Here is a 9137-nt window from a genome sequence, read left to right on the forward strand (position 1 = left end):
GGATTCAAATGCCAAGGCAAGTAAATGTGTTTTTAAATTTGTCATAAAAATTTTTTATGTGGGAGAGGCTTTTAAGAATATTGAATAATGGAAATAATGGAATATTGTTCCATAGTTTTGGTGTAGCAACAGGAGTAGTGAACACAGCATATTAGATATACAGGTGCTGGTCATAAAATTAGAATATCATGAAAAAGTTGATTTATTTCAGTAGTTCCATTCAAAAAAGAAACTTGTATATTATATTCGTTCATTACAGACATACTGATATATTTCAAGTGTTTATTCATTTTAATTTGATGATTATAACTGACAACTAATGAAAACCCAAATTCGCTATCTCAGAAAATTAGAATATTGTGAAAAGGTTCAATATTGAAGACACCTGGTGCCACACTCTAATCAGCTAATTAACTCAAAACACCTGCAAAGGCCTTTAAATGGTCTCTCAGTCTAGTTCTGTAGGCTACACAATCATGGGAAAGACTGCTGACTTGACAGTTGTCCAAAAGTCAACTACTGACACCTTCAATCAGGGCCAGACACAAAAGGTCATTGTAAAGAGGTTGGTTGTTCACAGAGCTCTGTGTCCAAGCACATTAATAGAGAGTCGAAGGGAAGGAAAAGATGTGGTAGAAAAAAGTGTACAAGCAATAGGGTAACCACACTGGAGAGGATTGTGAAACAAAACCCATTCAGAATGTGGGGGAGATTCATAAATATTGGACTGCAGTTGGAGTCAGTGCTTCAAGAACCACCGCGCACAGACGTTTGAAAGACATGGGTTTCAGCTGTTGCATTCCTTGTGTCAAGCCACACTTGAACAAGAGACAGCATCAGAAGTGTCTTCCCTGGTGTCTCACTTCATGCTTCCTGCTGCTGAGCAACTTCATGGAGATGCAGATTTCATTTTTGAACAGGACTTGGCACCTGCACACAGTGCCAAAGCTACCAGTACCTGGTTTAAGGACCATGGTATCCCTGTTCTTAATTGGCCAGCTAACTCGCCTGACCTTAACCCCATAGAAAATCTATGTGAAGATTGTGAAGAGGAAGATGCAATACACCAGACCCAACCATGCAGAAGAGCTGAAGGCCACTATCAGAGCAACCTGAGCTCTTAAAACACCTGAGCAGTGCCACAGACTGATCCACTCCATGCTACACTGCATTGCTGCAGTAATTCAGGCAAAAGGAGCCCCAACTAAGTATTGAGTGCTGTACATGCTCATACTTTTCATGTTCATACTTTTCAATTGGCCAGCATTTCTAAAAATCTTTTTTTTGTCTTGGTCTTAAGTGATGTTCTAATTTTCTGAGATACTGAATTTGGGGTTTTCATTAGTTGTCAGTAATAATCATCAAATTAAAATAAACATTTGAAATATATCAGTCTGTCTGTAATGAATGAATATAATATACAATTTTCACTGTTTGAATGGAATTTCGTGATTTCTAATTTTATGACCAGCACCTGTACAACTAGGTACCACACCATATAAAGCCTTAAAGACGAGCAGTAAAACTTTACACTACACTAGATGTGGCTTATAAAAGAAGATTTTTTGAATGCATTTTTTCCTACATTCAATTTCTAATGTATGAAATTTCATTAAGATGTGACAGTTAAGGAGAACTGTTGTAATCAAGGCCAGATCTGAAAACTCACATTGAGATCTCACATTGAGTTACATTGAGACCAAATTACAGTAAAGGACTTGCAGGTTTAGTTGACAGGTGTGGGGGAGAGCTGTGCTATGCAGAATCCATTCATTCAATCCAGTGGGAAAAAAATCTTTAGAGAATATGGCTTCTACAACAGGATGACAATCTAAAACAACAAAAAATACACCATGCTTAATAAATTAACCTTTGTGTTTATTCAATGGATTTATTAGGGAGGGTGACTTTGTGCTAGCTCCTTTTTTTGGCACAAGGCCACTATATCATTGTATAAACTGCCCCTAAGTTCTTTAGTACCAGAAAACCTATAAGTATGGAGTGTCTGTTATAGGAGTCATATTTTGTATTAATTTCACTATTCTGTTTTCACTATTATTTTTCAGTGCCTAATACAAAGTGTGAGCTATGGCACTTTTTATGGCATGGGGAGCTGTGGCCTAATGGATAGAGAAGATGGGATTGGAGTGAAGGAACAGCACTGTCCTCCTCCCTGATTCTATGGCTAAGGTGCCCTTGAGCAAGGCACAGAACCCACAACTGTTCCGCGGGCACCGAGGGTGGCTGCCCCCTGCTCTAGGGGTGTATTCACTGCCACAGATGCATTAAATGTGGAAGACACATTTCGTTGTAAAATGACAATTTATTGAACATTATTAATCAATTATCAGTCAATTTAGGATTGGCAGGATATTATTGCAGGTTCTGTAAGAGGTCTGCTATAATTGCTTCTGCCTTTACTAAACTGCTAAGTAGTTCCTGTCCTTTAACCTATTCTCCAACCTGTTACAATCTGTTGTGCTCCTGTGTTAGCTGCCCATAATTATGATCATTTTAATTACTCACCATCTGTTAAATAATTCCACTATTATAAAATAGAAATGGGCCTTTTTATTAGCTCTGCAACACTTCAAAGTGTATGTTTAATCAAGATCACAAATGCTCATGGTCTACCGACCATAACCTGTTTGTATTTTTGAATCATATGAACAAATCAAAAGGTTTTGTGTTACATTCTTGTCAACCCTAAACGGAAGATTCAAAATTTGGTTTAAAGTTGCAACATTTGTAAAGTTGTTGGGTAATCTCCACAAGCATGTAGGACAGAGTAGTGGCAATAATAGTAGAGGCCCTGTGATCATAGCATGTGATATGACAGAATATGTGGAATATAGTCTGTTATATTGTATCTTCAGTGAGTTCAATTCAAGAGAAATTATATTCAAATGCATAATTGCGAAGGAGATGGAAATCTGAAGACTTAAATTCAAAAGCAACAATTCAGATGAATAATTTCAGTGCAAAAAAATTCAGTGCTACAAATTCAAAGGTGGTAATATTTCAAAGCCTGATGAGACCGATATGCTTTCATAGATCCTCCACACAAATCATACGTGCGCTTTGGGGTCCTATGGGATCCTGACCACTGAAAAGCAGGGTAAAATTGTGATGAGGAAAAAAAATGCAAGAAAACAGGTGGACTGCAGTCTGTAATTGTATAACTACAAACTGCTCCTGTATGGTCAGTGGGGCAGATAAAATGAACATATGTATACACAAGGTAGATGTTCTTAATCCAGAGATTGTTCAGTGTATATATAAAGAGACCTTCTAGGTCTGTGATTTTTCATTCTTTTGCATTTTTCTGTGAATGTGTGTGTCATACCCATAATCCCACGTATTCATGTCTGTGTGTTTATAATGCATATTGTACAGGCCAACAGCTGCAGGACTGTTGACTCATCTACTTGGTGTGTGTTTGAGCATGTGTGCTGGTTCAGAGGACTTCTGGCAGGTTTACCACAGAGAAGCTCCCACAGCGACAGGGCTGACCTCACCAATGCCCCAAGAAAAGCAGAAGAATTTCTCTCTCTCACACACACACACACACACACACACACACACACACACACACACACACACTCAATCTCACTGATGATCTCTTGCCAACATTATCCCTGCAAACTGGCCTGCTCATGCCCTGTGTCTTCAAACAGTAGTGTGACATTAGAGTAGAAGTCTCCTACCACCCTTTCTCCTTGTTCCTCCAGAAGTGACAGTCATCCCAGGCTCTTGTAGACTCCACACTGCCCCCAAATCTACATCTATATCACAGACCAATAATTAGGGCCAGTCTAGGGTTTATGAAAACAACAACAAATATATCAGCCTCATTTTTCATTCTTGTACATGATTCTTGATCTACGGAGGTCTGAATTAGTGACGCATGATTTATCCGAAATTGATAAATTATTCCTTGAAAACCTGGGAAAGTATTTTAATATTACTGTCGATGCAATGTTGCAGTTTCAGATCATAGATATGACTGGAGATTTATTCTTGCACACATGCATGTGTAGTCACTAAATTAACCTCTGTAAGTATGATTATAGAATAGCAGCAAACTGCATTTTCTATTGAATTTCAAGGTGATTATCTCTTTATTCTCAAAAATTCTTATCAATTAAAAACTCTTTCAATCATTTAAAAAACTAAATACTCTTTCAAAATATGGAATTGTACTATAAAATGATTTCTTTTTCAACCAATGAACATGTCATTTGCCAAACTATTATGTGGGCAAACTGTTCTTTCTCCTAAATTAATACATTTCTTATTGCTTGTTTTATAAGTTCAGCTATGTACATCTCACAAAATCCAGAACATCATGAAATGTTTTGTAGATTTATTTTGTTATTATTCTGTGCCGTTTTGTGTATTGGCCTTTGTGTTTTTCCTGTGTTTTCTAACTGTCATGTGCTCCTTTAACCCATGGCTCTATATATTGTTCTTGGTATGACCCCCTCCTGTGCCTCTGTTTTGGTTGGCCCTGCTCTCTAGTTGTGTTCCCAGGGCTTTCTAGTCTGTGGTCCTGTGTATATATAGTCCCTTGGTTTCAGTATTCTTGGTCTGGTCTTGTATGTGTCTATGAGTGTCTGTTTCTATCTATCCAGTTTTGTGAGGTGTTTTAGTGTCCAACTTGTGGTTATATTCAGATTATATATTTTATTTGGTTTTGTTTGGTTTAATAAAAGTGTTACTCATGCTTACATTCTCCTCATCTCTACTTACCATGACCACTATATGTTAAGAAAGAAAAGGTAAGTAAAAGTACTACGATAGCAGTGCCAAGATAACAGGGATTTAATTTTTTTACCAGTGTGTTGTATTTTTTAATATCTATTTATTTATTTATTTATTTATTTATTTATTTATTTATTTTAACAATACTCTATGCATTTGGGAAGTGAAGAGGCCAATTGCTGTAAAGCATTCTTGCTTGATATAGGATTTCAGACGCTCAAATATTCAGGTTTCTGTAATATTTTACATTTCAAAATGCCCCAAATGTTTGGGTCTGTATTAATTTAGCACCTCTTTTACTACAGGACAATACTGTAGTAATCTATGGAGAATGTGGTTAGAATTGTCTGACTAAAGTAATCAATGACATTCCTGAAAAAGACATTGTCTGGATGGCATCATGTTTCTCCATAATTGTATATTGTATACCTGCATATACTGTTCAACACTAATAATGCCTTCAAAGAGGTGGAAGAACAACAATGCCATCTGCACTAATCCACCCCATGCCATCTAAGATGTTGGCTTTAGAACAGTACGCTTACTACAAGTCTGATGGTCCCTATTCGCTTTAGCCTGGGGGACACATCATCCATGACTTCCAAAAAACAATTTCAAATTTTTATTAATTGGACCACAAGACATTGCCACTTCACCTCAGTCCAACATGAATGAGCTCAGACCCAGATAAGGTGGTGCCATTTCTGCATCCTATTTATATATGTTTTCTTCTTTGCATTATAGTTTAATTTGCATTTGTGGATGCAGTGATGAACTGTTCATAGACAATGATTTCAGGAAATTTATCTGAGCCAATCCAGTGATTTCCACTACAGAAATGTGTCTGGATTTAAAACTGTATATAATTAAAACTGTGCAAAACTCAGTTTTGTTGGAAAAAGTGAAAGATCAAATAAATATTTGGTCCCCAGCACTATCATGAAAATGGGGGTTAATTTTCTGAACTGCACACCTGTCTACCAATGCTTTGGCTCAGACCGCCTGGAGCTGGTAATCCACAATATTTAAATAGCTTATAGTTTTTTTCAGCAAAAACAATGAACTTTATTATAATGTTGAATGAGTAACTCTGAGTTAGTCAGTGTCATATTTACTTAGTCAATAATGGAGTAGACATGCTCAACACCATGATCAGAATATCAGTTAGTCATGACAGACATAAATGGGCATTTAAGTATATCAGGTGGAATTTTGATTATGCTAAAACAGGTGTTCCCAGCCAATACACATACATGGGGTGCATATGGACAGCCCAGCTGAATACCAGCAAGTTTTGCCAAAGGCAGCCATGACCTAATGGTTAGGGAATTGGACTTGTAACTGGAAGGTTGCCAGTCCGATCCCCAGAACCCGGCAGGTCATGACTGAAGTGCCCTTGAGCAAAGCACCTAACTCCCAGCTGCTACCCGGGCACCGTGCCTAAGGTTGCCTACCACTCCGGCCATGTTTGCTCACTGCACCCTAGCTTTCACCAGTGTGTATGTAAATGTGTGTTTCACTGCACGGATTGGGTTAAAATGTGGGGAAGAAATTCATCTGTGTGTAAGCACATTGGCCAATAAAGTGATTCTAATCCTAAAACATAGGATGCTTCTGGGCTTGATATAACCACCTACAAATTCAGCAGAATGTGTAATTTACCCACATTATATAATCATAAGCATGTGTATAGAGACAAATTTTTATATTAAATGGAATTTATGTTTATTGTTAATACATTTTATTATTTAAAATAGTTCTCTGTCATTTCACAAAGGGTAAGTTTTGTTCTGTTTAAAGGTGACAGAATGTAACTGCAGCTGTTTAGACACAAGAGTTGTGTTTAAGGAGGACTAGACAGCAGCAATGGCAACCTCTCCAGAGACCTGTTGCAAATGTAAGTAGAGGATTCAGGTTTTTCGAACCCCCTTACTAAAGCATGAGTTTATAAATAATAAATCATTTTACTTACCTCAAAGTTGATACGTTTACTGGGTAAAATGTTGGGTGTATAGTGAATTAGCTACCCAGGTAATATGGTGTTGGTTATTCGTTTTACTTCAAGGACATATGACGTAATGATTTACTTCCCATTCCCTTTATTTCCCTGTAAAAATGCACTAGGTGCAAAAGGGAATCTGTCAATGATGTATGATTTCACCCATTACAACACCAGTGCACCATTATTGGAGTATTGTCAATGAAAACACTGAAGTATTCTCAGGCAACAAAGAGAGCACTAAAATTGGAGAGATATGAGCAACGTGAGGATTCCACACAGACAAATTCAGCAAGGTAACCAGGGGTTTTTACTTTGATAAATTTTCAATTCTTTATTTTTATAACAATAGTGCTCCTTATTACTAGACCATAAACACTAGAGTGCTGAAATGGATTGATTAAATGAGTGGAATGAAAACATGCACCCACACTGGCCCTTTTGAGGACACATTTGGAAACCTCTGCAATAAAGCAAAACTTAAAAATACATTACAAATGTAGGCTGTGGTAATGACGATGACGACATTTGAATAGAACGTATATTATCAGAGCTTGACATTGTCTCAACCAAAGTGCTCTTTTAATGGAAAAATTCAACGTTTGACAGTACTAATGTAAATAAGAAAATGTTCCTCGTGTTTTAGAGTACTGCTTCGTATATCTGTATATCCCTAAAGAAGCAGATATTAACATATTTTAAAGGGCTAAAATCTTCACTAGTGACTGAAGTTTTTAATTGTCCCCTGATGGGTATAGTCTTGCACACAGCACGATCATTTTTTTCTTAACCAGTAAAAGGAAACAAATGAAAAGAAAATGTTCTGAGGCCCTGTCCACACTGATCTGTTTATTTTAAAAATGGAGATTTTCTTCTCAGTTTGTTCAAATATCCCCGTCTGGACGAATACGAAAACGTCTGAATTGTCATGCCAATCCAGGGATGGAGAATGCCTCTTTTATTTGAAAACTCTTATAATTTTATGAAAACATGATATTTAAAAAATGCAAGTTAAAATAGCAAGAGGCAAGTGCTAGTTAGAACGGTGTTAGCTAGTGCTATCCTACCGAAGCTAATGTACCCAGAGACACTTTTTTGGCTAGGCTAACGTTAGCTCATAAGTACCCAATTTACACTTAGTTCATAAACTAGTTGTCCCTTTCACTCATATTCATCGAAACATTTGGTGTTAGACTTTGCTAATATGATTACCACTATTTAATTTAACCCTCCCTAACATTATTCGACGAAATTGGCGAAAAATCGGAAGGTGGCTGATAACCAGCGATTGGTTCTTTTGCTTCTACAGATGCATATGGCGAAGGTATCGGTATCAATATCGGCGATACTGCCCCTGTATTTACTTGGTATCGGATCGATACCAAAACTCCCGGTATCGCCCACCTCTATTTATTACAGCTCCAAGCTGACGGTGGTAGTCAAACCTAGTATGAAACATTGCTCCAGTAATTACATAGACAGAATCCGTTTATCATATTTCGATGTCTTAAGCGTTTTTATAGTAATCGCTTCACCATTTGAGGTGGATAGGGAAACTTCGAGCAAAAACGGCAAATAGATATGTTAGCTCCAAGCTGACGCAGGTTACATAATTCTGTGGGAAATATTTTACTTAGCATATGGCAATCAAGTGTCAATAAGTATGTGAAAAATATTTTACTTAGCCTATGGCAATCAAGTGTCAATAAGTATGTGAAATTAGAATAAACTTATCTACTCAACTGGTTACTGTAAAGAGGGCAGAAGATCAATTTAAAAATTATTTATGTTGCAAATGCACATTAATATTTCTGTACTCACCATCAGTCTACAGAGTTGTACATGGGTGTGTGACATGATACATTTTAATATTACCTTCTCTTTTGTTTTCAGGAGAGTGATAAAGCAATTGACTGGCATTCCTAACTGGTAATGATCTAGAACCTACAGGAGTGAGCAGACAAACCCACCACACCCACTACAGACCCATGAGAGTATTTTTCTTAAAATCATTGAGTTTCTCACTATACATATACATGTATATTTTTGGTGGCTTATGTGGGCTATTTTAAGAACTTAATTTTAATGACCAGAGGTGTCCTTTGTCAAGGTTTCGGATGTATTGAATATACATGCAATTATGACAATGATTTCTTCTTTACTACTGAATGCGATGTTCTACCTGTTGTATTACACATGCATTAGGCATCTCTTAAAAGAGAAAATGTTGAGTATATGCTTCGATTTGAGTGGACGCCCAAGGCTCACTATATTTGTGCTTTTGCTCTTGTATCAATGTAGTTATCATCCACTACTGAAAAAGGTGGCTTTAGCAAAGAGCATCATCACTGTCTTTCCATCCCTGAGTGCCCAA

Source organism: Hoplias malabaricus, chromosome 6 (genome assembly GCF_029633855.1).
Source record: "Hoplias malabaricus isolate fHopMal1 chromosome 6, fHopMal1.hap1, whole genome shotgun sequence".
NCBI classification, from domain to species: domain Eukaryota; kingdom Metazoa; phylum Chordata; class Actinopteri; order Characiformes; family Erythrinidae; genus Hoplias; species Hoplias malabaricus.